General features: G+C 38.4%; 1 long non-coding RNA gene across 1 annotated transcript in view; it reads right to left on the bottom strand.

The window, feature by feature from the left end:
* Window positions 1-9,960, bottom strand: part of LOC135088317 (uncharacterized) — a 49,334-nt gene extending 39,374 nt beyond the window's left edge. The window contains exon 1 of the long non-coding RNA XR_010261010.1: window positions 9,468-9,960. This is a non-coding gene — a long non-coding RNA (uncharacterized LOC135088317). The remainder of the gene's footprint in view (window positions 1-9,467) is intronic.
* Window positions 9,961-13,046: the final 3,086 nt, after the last annotated feature.

Here is a 13,046-nt window from a genome sequence, read left to right as displayed (position 1 = left end):
GCTCATTTATTAACGATTTTATTTTTAAAACTGTACGATTGATGACGACATAGACATGAAACAAGGCGGTAAAACGTGAATGAAATTAAATTTAAAAGTAGGAAGGATATTTTGACTTCAAAGGCAGGTAGAAAAGGTACACTACTCTATGATCCAATTACAGGGTTTATATTTGTGCTTTGATTCAGGATTCAACCGTAACTGTTCTTAATAGCCGTAGGTAATTAGATGCGTGACCGGTTCCGGGGCCGGCCGGGCGCGCATTGATCTTTCCTCTGGGGTTTAGTCTACTATTTTATTCAGGCCGTGGAGCAAGCCATAAGAAGGTGTTAAAGAGTGAATTGGCAAAAGGAACGAATGAATGGAATATGCGAACAGGCCGGCAAGCTCGATCGGCATCCGCTGAATAATGAATGCCGGCGCCATAATGCTCAATGCTTCACTCATTACACGTGTTGCTGTTTCAAACCGACGTTTTCTTCGTAATTATCGTGACACGTGGCGAAAATACAAAAACGTTATCGTCACCTGTACGGTCATTAACATGACTTATTAGGTAATTGTTACGTGTTGTCATGAATTAAAGCGTAATCACGCCGCTCGTGGCAAGCATTTACATAATTTTACGAGTAACTACGATATTGTTATATTTGAGTTGGTTTTCCACAAATGAATGAATCATAAACAAAACTTAATCGATCCGATAAGTTTGCTTGTACCAATAAATACATTATTTTACATTTTACCTATATTAATTTTTACCTATAAAATGAAAGTATGTAAAAATAAAAACAATTGTTTTGTATACTTTTCGAACCTGGAAACTACCGGTATATTATAATATGTAGTAATGGTGGTAGTAGGTAGTAAAAGTTTAGCCGAACAACAAAAATGTGGGGTCATAGTATAAACAATACACAAAGTTATCACGGGTTGTGTGTAATTAAGGGAATTCCGTCCGAACTGCTTAATCTAGTGGTGGATAATTAGTTTCACGGAAATCCCTGACTCATCCTTTTTTGTATGAAAAGGGTCCGATCGCAACATTCAAACTTGAGCGAGCAAGCTGGCCTAATTTTTGAGCCGCGCAGCCCGGTACGTGACGCGAATCACTGCGGACCTCACTATCATAGCGACCGCTGGTCGGCCATGTGGTCTACGTCCGAAATATATCCGACCGCGACTTTAATGCATAAAAAAACTTATTATTTTAGCCTGATTTCGTTTTGGTCAAAGAATGACCACAGTTTTGACATTTAAGAAGTATTTTAACTTAATCACTTTGTCAGTATTTTAATCAAATTATGTGTAGGTACCTACGCCTAATAGACCACACTATCACTCAATGTGTGCCTACTTATGTAGCTAGATATTCACCCGACTGAGTCGTAAAGACAACCAGATTATTGAAAGCTCAAAAATTTGATCTCATATAGGTACCTATTCATAACGCTGCTCATCTCTCATTACGTGGTCATGTGAAATCGAATATGTACTCGTAGATCCTTCATACAAAGAAACATAATTATAAGTCGGATAGTTATTGGACAACATCTTATTTAGATTTTCCGCTTTTATATCGCAAAACTGACGTCCAAGCAACAACCGCAACTCTCCCCTGCCTCTTCCCAGATGGAATCAGTACGCAAATACGACAGACGTCAAATGAAAAGTTAAAACGGCCTCAGGGCTTCTCGTTTATACTCGCATTTCGACGTCATAAAACGTGGGGAGAGGTATTTCACAGCTTTTGTTTCATAATAAATATTTTATTGCAAAACATTTTTCAATTTATCAACAACGGTTCTTCTTTGAACGGGTACTATTGTTCCTTATATTGGCGGATATTATCCAAAATGACATCTGCCGCTCAATTCAAATTCATTCTTGCACAAAATGTGCATTCATGTGAATACCGATAATCCAATTGCTTTCATCTTTTCAGGATCTGCCTTCACATAGCGTATAATCCGATAGATTATATTACAGTCTCTATGAAGCAGTAATCTGTCTGCCTTTTTTACTTTGTATTCTTTATATCGCATAAAAACATCGAATACTGGTAATATGGGTTTCTATGATCGTGAGATGGTATGGGAGATTGTTTTTGGTAACATCAAAACATCAAAGATAGTTCAGAATGTTGTTATTTCAGACAAACATGACAGCTTTGTTATTCAGCTTGTGCGCTATACCTGCCTACATGTGACTGACGCCAATATCACGAAATAAAAGCTATGTTATAAGACTTATAACATGTAAGCATGTATTAATGACTTATAATAGAAGTCATTAATACATGCTTACATACCTGCTTTTAATTAAGAAGGTATATTTATTCTGTAAATGTTACGTTTTATAGTCACTGTCAAATAACTTTGTCAAGAAAGAAATATAAAAGTAGGTACTACATTCTGTTTAAAATAAAAATACATTTTGTTTTCTGCATATACCTATTCAAAATTTTAAAAGTCTGATAATATCATAATTTCCATTTTAGAAAACTGGTGCACATAAAATGTTTGTTCGTTCCTTTAGCTTAGAAAATATCCTTAAGTTCTGTATGTATACCTAGATACCGCAATGCACCACTCAAATAGTGCTTACATATTTCTCTACGTACGTTATCTTTTGAAGCAGAAGCGCTTCGTTTGAATTAGTATTCTATCGACTGGCCCAGTTTTTTGATTCGTAGTTAAAATAACTAATTGTTAAATTTTGCTACTAATAGTTAAATATTAACAAAATGTAAACTAAGGCTGAGTCGCACCACCTTAATTTAACCGTAATAATAACAATATACGGTGACTTTTGTATAGAGTTTGACAGATTTTTGACGTTTGACAAAGTTAAAGGTGCAACCCAGCCTGCTAGTTAAAAATGTACTAAAAGTCAAGCTAACCATTGTTTGAAAATCATTTTTTTTTTGTTATTGTTGTCATTTGACATCTGTCAAATTTGACTACTTAATGGTTATTTTAACTACGAATCAAAAAACTGAGCCAACATTCTAGAAGTTAAAACCAAAAGTACTGACCGTGGTATTAAAGCCTTTTTCAGAGACGATCTATTTCAACGAATTTTAATTCACTCGCAGAAAACAAAAACAGCGACCATTGCATTGTGTAATTAGGCCGTAACGTGCTAGTCCATTGTTTTAAGTGGACATAATAACAGTATCGCGGCCACGTATAATGGCGGTCACTAACCGAAGTGGAATGCTGAAAGCAAACCTTTACTTTTGAGAAGTGTTTTTTAAGTGACCCAAGGACAAGAGGCAGGCAACTAAAACTAAGCCTCGACGTAAACAACCTCAACTGCATTTCATCAGGAGAACCAACGTATTGGCCCTCAGATCCAAATAAAAAACCAGATTTGTTGGACTTCTTCGTGACAAAGGGACTTTCGGCAAATTACATGAAGGCGGAATCCAGCTTAGACGGTAGCTCCGACCACACTCCTGTTCTTCTTACTATTAGTACGACTATCATTGGCCATGAGAAATCTGAAACCTTGTGCAACAACCTCACTGATTGGGAAGGCTTCAGAGAATACATTGACGAATGCATCGAGATAAAAGTATCCCTGAAAACACCAGACGAGATAGATGACGCAACCCAATATATTACTAATCTAATACAAAGGGCTTGCTGGATCAACACTCCCCTAAAAAAAGAATCAAATTGCAAAGTGGGTGGGAACTTACCTCTCGAGATCAAACGCCAAATACTAGAGAAGAGAAAACTACGTAGGATATGGCACCAAACTGGGCATAAAAGTGACAAGACTGCACTCAACAAAGCCATTAGAGAGTTGAAAAACTCAATAGATTTTATAAATGATGCCACACTGAGGGACAAACTGGAAAATTTAACTGCCACAAAATCCACAGAGTACTCTCTCTGGAAGTTTACAAAGGAGTTGAATAGGCCACAGCAATATAAATGCCCCCTAAGGGCACAGGTTGGTTGGACTAGGACAAGTAAAGAAAAAGCCAACGTTTTTGCAAAACACCTATCCACCATTTTTACACCTAATGAAGGCAGCAACGCGGAGTTTGAAAATGAGGTCGAATGTACACTGCAGCAGGACCTGCAACTGTCCATTCCACCAAGACCGGTCACAGTTGGGGAACTGAAGAGAACCGTATACAGATTACAAAACAGAAAGGCCCCTGGATTCGATCTCATTACAAAAGAAATTATCATGCAACTCCCCAGGAAGGCATTGGTTTTCCTGGTCGTTCTCTTTAACGGTATGCTTCGAGTACAATATTTTCCCAGATTATGGAAGGTATCAATAGTAACAATGATACACAAAGCGGGAAAGCCCCCGGAGGACCCCTCGTCGTACAGACCCATAAGCCTCTTGCCTGTGCTGTCTAAAGTGTTTGAGAGGATCCTCTTGAGCAGAATATCACCCATACTCAATGAAAACCTAACAATACCTCAACACCAGTTTGGTTTTAGACAGCAGCACTCTACGGTAGAACAGGTGCATCGGGTGTGTGATAGAATAAGACAGTCCTTCGAAAAAAAGGAATACTGCTCCGCTGTATTCTTGGATATCCAGGCAGCCTTTGATAAAGTGTGGCATAGAGGCCTCCTCTACAAAATAAAAACATACCTACCGCATAGTTTTTACCTATTGATGGAGTCATACCTCACAAACAGAATTTTCCAGGTGAGAGAGGACGGAGAACTGTCTGTTATAAAAGATATAATGGCGGGAGTTCCACAAGGATCTGTGCTTGGCCCCGTATTATATACTATCTACACTGCTGACCTCCCAGAAACACAAGATGTAACAACGGCTACATTTGCTGATGACACTGCAATCCTAGCAAGCAGCAAGGATCCAATTGCAGCATCCGCCGTCTTGCAAAATAGCCTTGACAAAGTCGACGAATGGATCCAGAAATGGAGAATAAAAGCCAGCACAACTAAATCCGTGCATGTCACGTTCACATTAAGAAGGGGAAGCTGCGCTCCAGTGAAAATGGGAGGCAATGTATTGCCACAGAGTGAATCTGTTCGATACCTCGGTATGCATCTGGACAAAAGGCTGACCTGGAAAAAACACATCAAAACAAAAAGAGACGAGCTGAATATGCGGTTTAGGAATATCTACTGGCTAATGGCACGTAACTCCAAACTGTCGATCGACAACAAACTGTTGATATACAAAGTGACCCTGAAACCAATATGGATGTACGGCGCACAGCTGTGGGGAAGTGCTAGTGACTCTAACATAAACATAGTGCAGAGACTGCAGAATGGCATCCTAAGAACCATCTCAAATGCACCATGGTTCATTACCAACAATGAAATCCACGAAGCTCTGAGCATGAGAACTGTTAGGGAGGAGCTAAAGCTGACAGGGAATAAATATAAAACGCGACTGGAAAACCACCCAAATCAGTTGGCTACTGCGTTGGCAACCATCAGCTACACTAAACGACTGAAGCGCCACGATATACTTGGTGACAGATGGTGAATGAGGAGTATCCTGCTGGGGAGCTCCTTCAACATGTTAAAACTACATGGAACAAATCTGCTTATAGTTTGGGACTGATTGCAGATGAGCGCAAAAAAAAAAAAAAAAAAAAAGTGACCCAAGGACTATAACGAAGGTAGTATCACTTTTAGGTTTACTCGTGTGACTGCTATTTACAAGAGCTTACGCAGGAGCTATCAAATTGTTCAACTTTAAATCATATCATAGAAGAGAGAAATAATATTCACAGTCCCACTTCCTGGTTAATTTTACTTGGAATTATGTTTAATATGTCTTTAAATAGTCTGCTCGTATGTCTAGACTAGACTATATAGGTTAAAACAGCTACTTAATTTTAAAGGGTCTCTCCATTGCAATAACATACTCGTTAACCTAAAAATATTCACGCGAGCCGGTCTCCTAGCACGGGTTCAAACTTGCGTGAAAATTTATGAGGCTGTTGTATGTCTCAACGAATGTCTCCAATGCGGTGCGCGCCACGCTTGGCGCCGGGCGCGGATTACACGAGACCCTGATCCGAGATCGACCTTTTTTGAATCCGCGGTGTCATTATAATTTTATATTACAAGATGCCGCCTCCTATTTTGGTTCGGGTTCAGGTGCCGCGCATAATATGCAAATAATTCCATATTTTCACATATCATTCCTCCTCTGTTGTGCTTTTCTTTGTCCCACTTTCAGATATTAAGGCTGAATGTATTCGTTAATGGATACAAGAATGACTCTCGAAAAATGAATGTATTCATGAATTTAAAACACTCGTACTTTTGTGAACATTTGAGTGTTATCATGTAGTAACATTATGTTGCTTAATCAGTGCTCCTACGCGACTACGAGTATAAATGATGACTAATGAGTTTGTGCAAATGGTGAGATTGCATTTGAGTCCAGTTCAGATAAACTAACGTAAGCTGTTTGAGTTTGTGTACAAACTATTGCTGCTAAGTTGAAGAGTTTAAATTACTTCAGTTAGCGAGTCATCTAGATTAGGATGGCGCGCAGCGAGCAGATGCATCTGACCGGCGACTAATCTTGTTGCGACTCTATTTACTAGTTTCTAAGCTCGACGAAAAAGTTATATGTTACTGTGGTAATCATCAACTTACAATTCATTAACTAAGAATGTACTGCAAGCTCATAAATCTCATAAATTATCTCAATAACTCAGATCGAAGCTGCATAAACAATGATAACTTAGCTACAATATCATGTTATGTATTTCAATATAACATTCGTAGGCGAATATTCTCAATCGCGAAAATCACAAGCTTGACAAACGAGCTCGTCATTATCGTCCGTGCAGAGGTAACGAGCACGAAAATGTTTATGATTTGGAAGACGATCACATAGAAAAACCCAAACAAACATTCAGTATAACACACACTTTTTTCATCCCTTTTCTGCACGCATTTCACGCTAAAAGTGCTTTAAAATATACATTTTGAATAAATATCTTGAATACCCAAAAATCATCACATCACTGCATAATTTTCTGGGCTACTTTACCTAGTTGCAAGGTTATACATACATTTTATTTTAGATACGATAGGGACGGTTGGATAAATATCTCCTTCTCATTATTATGCTATTTCCCATGTTTCACGTGAAAGAAATCCTTTAGGCTGAGTTGCACCACCTAACTTTAACGGTAACTATAACGATAACGGGTGCTTTTTGTATAAAGTTTGACGATTTTTGACGTTTGCTTAAATTAAAGTAAGATGGTGCAACCCAGCCCTATTAATTAGCTGTCGGTATGTATGTCAATCAAATGCTGTTAAGGATCCTGCTGAGTGGACATCAGTCGGCGATAGTAATACAGCCACCCAGATTAGGATGGACCGCTGAGCAGAAACAGGCCACCGACCGCCACGGCTAATCGCATCGACAAATCGTTTAATCCCGTGGTTAAAAACGCTGAGTTGTGGCCACACATGATTTGCCTTTTTTTACTATTGAAACATCTTATCTTATTTAGACAACTTTAACATATGATTTTAACTAAATACAATAATTACGATGCTATCTTTCCCTCCATGATTCTTATAACATATTAACGGGCACATCATGTCTCGTATTACTTCATCATCGTCATCATTTCAGCCATTTCGTATTACTTCGATCTTTGAAATTCATATTTATTTATTTTATTTATTTATTTTAAGGACAGCCAACAAAGCATACACCTTATCTAATATAACCTTAATACATCAAACATTATGTGGTGTTGCCTTACTTAAAGGCTGCCACGGCATGCAAATAAGTGTACTACTAATAGAAGGCAAACACAATTTCAATTTTCTTTTCTCTTTTACATAAATCATGTTTAGAGTCTACAGTTCGTTTCGGATACATAGTCCAATCTATAGACTATTTATCCGAAACGAACAAGTCATGCAATACAGCTTTAAATTTACGAGGTGAATATGATATTATGTCGATGCTCCCAGAAGATGACCGTGACAGGCGGCTAAACTGCGATTGGATTCTATTGATTGTCGAAAAATGGCCCAAGTTAGTCCTAAACTCTTTTGCTCGGAAAGCCATATACCTAGACGGTCTAGCCAGTTTGTAAGGAGTGTTAAAATTAACCTGAGACAGTAGATCCCGGCAGTCGATTTGCCCATTAATAATTTTGTACAAAAAAAAGATATATAGAGATAACCCTACCGTAAATACGCATGTGATGGAGTTAGAGATGCTTCTATTTGCATAATATTATCTTTTTTGTTTATATCATGTTATGAATTAACTCCCTAACTTATCATTCATATCTATAAATTTTAATGCCGTTAACAGTATTTGCTGACAATAAATACCAACTGTCAGTTAGATTAGCAGTATTAGCGCCCTGTTTAGTGGACAGTGGGCGGCAGTGCCAGAGCCACCGAGATTACGAGTGACCACTGACCGCTGTGCAGACGCAGCCTGACCGACACAACTAATCACAGGGACAACTCATTTAATCCCGTGGCTAAAAACGTTCTGTTTCACGATTTTCTTTATTCTGACAATGCAAGAGAAAACTGTATGTATATTGCACATCGAAATTGTTCAATTTGCGATGTATTATAATTTATATGTTTTTAAATTTTGATGGCCATAAAATACCTGAGACAGAACAAAAACTTAAATGTATCAGAAATAATTTTCCCGCCATTTTTATGATTAGTACATTTAAGCAAAGACGTCACGTTATCAGGTGCATCGTTTGGCAGCCTATTCCGATCATTTGTAGTGTTGTGTCATTTGCGGTTATTTTAATAAAGTAAACTTGATTGATTTAAACAATTATTATAAAAATCTATAAATTTTTATTTACAATTACGTACGAGTAAGCCTACATACTTTTAATTTATTCTTCGGGGATTCTCTCTATTCAGAATCTGTACCACAATCACCGTAGAGAAATATTACGACCAACTCTTTACACAAAAACAAAATAAGATTAAAATAATACTTCCTAAGTTGTAGCGTTCCAAGTTGAGTCATTGAAATTGATGCGACACGGGAACAGACGCAGGCTTCACACGATCTACACTGCTTAAAAATACTTTTCTTTCTAACTGAAAGATCTAAAGACTCTACCAATCTGAAAAAAAATGCTAATCTAAAATCTACAATTTGTATAATTAAATAATTAAGGGTTGATAACTTTCTAAATCGTCTATTCTATCTATTTAAATACGTGTTAATCTACTTTTGTCAATGAACTCATTACTCGTAGCAATCGTCGGCAGCAATCATCATAATCCTCTTATCGTAAAAGTAATATTGCACTAGAAGGATTTCCAGAGGGTCAGTTATCAGCGGAGGTTGCTCGGCCGCTAATAGTGACAGCTGATAACGGCGCTAGGACGCTCCCGAGAGCGCCAGTAATTACGGCGCCTGCCTCCAGCCGCGATATCCCCGCTGATACCACGCTACCCTTATCACTACAAGCTCCTTACCGTTTGTCATAAATTTTATCACTCCGATGAGCGGACGCAACGAAGACCTCTTTCTCGGATTCTCTCCTCCTCCGACTTAACGACCCGTGAACTCGTGAGCGAGACTCCGGGTGTCTTTTTCAGTCACAAACACGATCACTTTCAAAAATTATGCACTACAACTTTTTTATTCTGACGATACACTCACTCAATCCGATTACATCAAATTCTCGGACGAGCTCATAGCGATAAAACTTGTTTTAAAGTTCGTTTATGAGTTTTCAAAATATCATCAAGGTTATCATAAATAAAGTTTATCACACTCTGTGAACTTTGCCAAATCGACGTCAAATAACTCTTCGAACAGTCCTCGATAAGTTTGTAACAGTTTCGGAGCGATAACACTAGAGAGCAATTCCTACTGGGAAGGCGGTTTGAGGTTGTTCGAATGTTGTCGCGCGCTGAATGTCAAACGTTGCGACGCTGAGACGCGGCGTGGTCGGCAGTCGGTCGGCTGGCGGCCGGCTGCGGACTGCGCGGGTGGCAGTGGCTCGGAGTCCGGCGCGAGGCTCGGCGCCGCCGCCCGCGCCCGCCGCCGCGGCGCACGCGCCCCGCCGAGATCGATACACCCCGCCCCAACCACCGTCGCGCCCGCCGGGGCCCACACCCACTTCGCACACAGCCGCCGAATACACTGCAGTGTGTGGGTGGACCCACACATGCACCACCGCGAGCGCCTTGATTTTTTAAGTTCTCCTCAGTCACCTCTCAGTCGAGCAAATCCAAACTTTGACAAAGTGTACGTACACAAGCTCGTCATAAACTTTTCTAAGTGGCCGAATATTCAGAAGTTGCCCTTTTTTAGCCCGAGAATGTTATGATGTTAAATTATACTTTCTAAAGAAACATGTTCGTAGTTAGCTCGTACAAGCAAGCCCACAAAGTTTAGTTAGACGGAACGGCAAAAATTAGGGCTGCGCAATGCTACGAGCTACGAATGTCTTCGTAGCTTCGTAGCGCTGTAGCGACAACAATATCAAACCGATATGAGCATCTTTAACGCGTAAGAGAATTATCTATCTCTGAAAATGATCAGTCAGATAATATCCAACGATGATCTTCACAAACTCTTTTAATATTTTTAAAGGCAAATACCTACCTATTGCCAATGTTATCTACAATAATTTTGTCTAATCCAGTGAAGGTTCCTTTTATTTGTAAAAATCGAGCTGGTTGATTATAATATTAAAAGGTAAAAGATATAAATCTATAGAGTTATGATTCGAAACTCGAATATCTTGACTCGCTCAAGGACACTTTATCAAACTTGCCGATCTTGGATCCAGTTAGTCTGATGGAATATTAATATACTTTTAAACTAAAAATATGAAGATTATTGATTAAGTAATCTGAAGAAAATTCAATGTTTAAAAGTTTTTATCTTTAGTGAAATAATTTATTCCAGATTAGAATTCTAAATGCTTTAAACACTAATTTGTAAATATTAACTAGATGTTACTCGTAATAAATGCTTTATCTATAGTAGATATTTTAGCATATTACAGTTATTCCACGCAATCTACCACATATAAATCGTAATAATAAATAACGCTTAGGAGTGTTAGGTTATATTACATGAAACAATTAATTATTATGTTAAAAAATCTTAACAATGCCCTTTGCAAATGATCTTCCCTTCTTCCTTCACTAGGGACGTACCTAGTTGATTTATGCTGTAGCAAAAGACAGGAGCAACAAGTGAGTTCATGATCCATTTAGGCGAACTTGACGCTCCTGTTTGCAGCATGCACCGGCATTTAGGAATTTTGGTTAGACGGCCTGTGAAATGTGGACTTACAAGTTGCATTGGGAACTTTTATTCTGATTCACTCTATAAAGTGACTGACGCCCGTATTCACAAACATTACTATGAGGTTTTACAGTGCGCGTGGACGCACAGGGTGACACGTGAACCAATAACAGAGCTCTATTCAACGCTGTACGTTCGATTTGCTGCTTGACTTAAGCAAGCATCGTTTGTGAATACGGGTGTGAGTTTCTCGCTGCTTCTTCTCAGCACTGGCTCATTTATTGTCTCTAGACAGTGGTAGGGTTAAAGTAATACTGGGACTTACAGTTATTTTAAACCTATTTGTAGAATGACTTTAATGACTTTTAAAAATGCCTTAGGTTTTCGAACGAAGAGATTGGGATTATTTTCCATTCGCTTAAAAAATTATAGCGTCCATCAACACAACTTTTTACGACAACGCTCATCAACAATACAAAAACAATATTGATAAGTATCACAAAAAAAACATATATAGGTGTTAATTTTGATAAGTCACCTAATTACCTCAAATTGGCGAGAAGCTTGTTAACAAAGACTGAAACAAGGCTTTAGTTAGATTATTAGGCTTAGCAAAATTTTATTGTTATATGAAAAATAATCCTACAGGTAATTTTGGGTCACAGTAAGTATGTAGCTGTTTTTAAATTACCCATTTACGTGAAGAGCTACGGATATTAGACAGTATTATATGTAATTACAATAATTAATTCTGATGACAATAGGATTAGCCCAAACATAAGTCCTAATATTATCTAAAACGTGGAGGATGACTCGACTCATTGATTGCAATGGTTATACTGAACATATTTTCAATTATGATACTAAGTACCTATTAATATTTGATCTGTCAGGCAAATATTTTGCGTATATCTCCAGTGCCTATTCTTTTGTCTTTTATTAAAACAAAAGAAGGAATCACATTCAACTATCTCTTATAGAAATTGAATCACCAAAGCGAGAATTGCATTAGCCACGCTCTGCCCAACTTAAAAGACCCAACCCTTACCTTGGTAAACAAGTCCGTAAACATTCGCAAATAAATAACGCTATAAAAATAACCCATATACAATAAGACAGAGGAGGGAAGGGAGCAATTGTTTGAGTATTTCTACACTCAGAAAGGCAATCCAAATTTATTGCGCGCTCAATCAGGGCGAAACTGTTCCTCCGCCGGCTGTACAGAGAGGAACCGCAAAGAATTCGCGCACAATAACAGGCCCGGAGGACTGCCGTTTTTGACTGTACAAATGCGTGCATGTAGACTAAGCCGAATGTATCAGCATCGATCAACATTTCAAGGACTAGCGTTCAGAGACGCCTCGTACGTAAACCAAGCTGTCAGAAGCAGAACAAGAAATAATTCAGATAGCTTCACATGCCAGTGATTCTTTCAGGAAAGGCATGGCTCGGATACTCGTCAGGGAGCGGGACGGCTTGGGTCCGCGGACCGACACTATCCATTAAATTGATGGATGGTGTTGGTATTTTTTTAAGTCTGCAATGTCCTGCATTCATGAACACATGTATGTGAAATAGATAAATGTGAAAAACCTATCACACGCTGGAGAAACGCGCGACTATTTCTTTTGTAACTGGATGTGCCAGTTATAAATCATTTTAACTCCCTTCAGCTCACCAAAGGTGGTTTTAATTTGTATTCTAGTACATATTTGTGAAATAAGAGAACTCGTATAGTCAAAGTGGCAATTGAATACCATTATGATTTGAAACCTAAAAAGATTTTGCGA

The sequence above is a fragment of the Ostrinia nubilalis genome, chromosome 3, assembly GCF_963855985.1.
Source record: "Ostrinia nubilalis chromosome 3, ilOstNubi1.1, whole genome shotgun sequence".
NCBI lineage: Eukaryota > Metazoa > Arthropoda > Insecta > Lepidoptera > Crambidae > Ostrinia > Ostrinia nubilalis.
Note: the sequence above shows the minus strand (reverse complement) of the source record. Positions and strands in the feature narration are given on the sequence as shown.